This window comes from Trichechus manatus, unplaced genomic scaffold (assembly GCF_000243295.1).
Source record: "Trichechus manatus latirostris isolate Lorelei unplaced genomic scaffold, TriManLat1.0 scaffold00008, whole genome shotgun sequence".
Classification (NCBI taxonomy): domain Eukaryota; kingdom Metazoa; phylum Chordata; class Mammalia; order Sirenia; family Trichechidae; genus Trichechus; species Trichechus manatus.
In genome coordinates this window covers 29,259,159-29,260,860 of record NW_004443944.1, presented here as the reverse complement: position 1 = coordinate 29,260,860, position 1,702 = coordinate 29,259,159, and the positions used below count along the sequence as shown (strand labels likewise).

The 1,702-nt window shown below is 35.4% G+C and overlaps 1 protein-coding gene across 4 annotated transcripts in view; it reads right to left on the bottom strand.

The window, feature by feature from the left end:
- The window catches only part of NCOA6 (nuclear receptor coactivator 6), a 98,218-nt gene that overhangs the window by 62,433 nt on the left and 34,083 nt on the right, over positions 1-1,702 (bottom strand). The gene's annotated exons all lie outside the window — the stretch shown is intronic.

Below are 1,702 nucleotides of genomic sequence, written 5' to 3'. Positions count from 1 at the left end.
TTCAAAGTCAAAGCCACCACAAAGGATAAGAAAGGACATTATATAATGATTAAAGGGTCAATACACCAGGAGGACATAACCATAATAAATATTTACACACCCAACAACAGGGCTCCAAAATACATAAAACAAACTCTAACAGCATAGAAAAGAGAGATAGACAGCTCCACAATAATAATAGGAGACTTCAACGCATCACTTTCGGTGAAGGGCAGAAAGCTCGATGAAGACACGGAAGATCTAAATGCTATAATCAACCAACTTGATCTCATAGAACACTCCACCCAACTGCAGCCAAGTATACTTTCTTTTCCAACGCACATGGAACATTCTCCAGAACAGATCACATATTAGGTCATAAAGCAAGCCTTAACAGAATCCAAAGCATCGGAATATTACAAAGCATCTTTTCTGACAATAAAGCCATAAAAGTAGAAATCAATAATAGAAAAAGCAAGGGAAAAAAACAAAACACATGGAAACTGAACAACACTTTGCTCAAAAACTACTGGGTTATAGAGGAAATTAAGGATGGAATAAAGAAATTCATAGACTCAAACGAGAATGAAAACACTCCTACCAGAGCCTTTGGGACATAGCAAAACCAGTGCTCGGAGGTCAGTTTATAGCAATAAATGCACATATTCAAAAAGAAGAAAGGGCCAAAATCAAAACATTAACCCTTCAACTGAAACAAGTAGAAACAGAGCAGCAAAAGAAGCCCTCAGGCACCAGAAGAAAAGAAATAATAAGAATTAAGAATTGGAGCAGAATTAAATGAAACAGAGAAGAGAAAAACAATCGAAAGAGTTAACAAAAAAGCTGGTTCTTTGAAAAGATCCACAAAACTGATAAACCACTGGCCAAACTGACAAAAGAAAAACAGGAAAGGAAGCAAATAACCCATATAAGAAATGAGAAGGGTGGTATCAGAACAGACCCAACTGAAATTAAACGAATCATAACAAAATACTACGAAATATTGTACTCTATCAAATTCAAAAACCTAAAGGAAATGGACAAATTTCTAGAAACACACTACCTACCTAAACTAACACAAACAGAAGCAGAATAACTAAATAAACCTGTAACAAAAGAAGAAATTGACAAGGTAATTTAAAAACTCCCAACAACAACAACAAAAAAAACCTGGCCCAGATGGCTTCACTGGAGAATTCTACCAAATTTTCAGAGAAGAGTTAACACCACTACTACTAAAGCTATTTCAGAGCATAGAAAAGGACAGAATATTCCCAAACTCATTCTATGAAGCCAGCAATAACCCTGATACCAAAACCACGCAAAGACACCACAATGAAAGAAAATCACAGACCAATATCCCTCATGAACATTGACGCAAAAATCCTCAACAAAATTCTAGCCAATAGAATTCAGCAACATATCAAAAAAATAACTCGCCATGATCAAGTGGGATTTATACCACGTATGCAGGGATGGTTCAATATTAGAAAAACAATCAATATAATCCATCACATTAATAAAGCAAAAGACAAGAACTCCATGATCTTATCAATTGATGCAGAAAAGACATTTGACAAAGCCCAACATCCATTCATGATGAAAATTCTCAACAAAATAGGAATAGAAGGGAAATTCCTCTACATAATTAAGAGCATTTATACAAAGCCAACAGCCAACATCATCCTAAATGGAGAGACTTTGAAAGCATTCCCACTGAGAA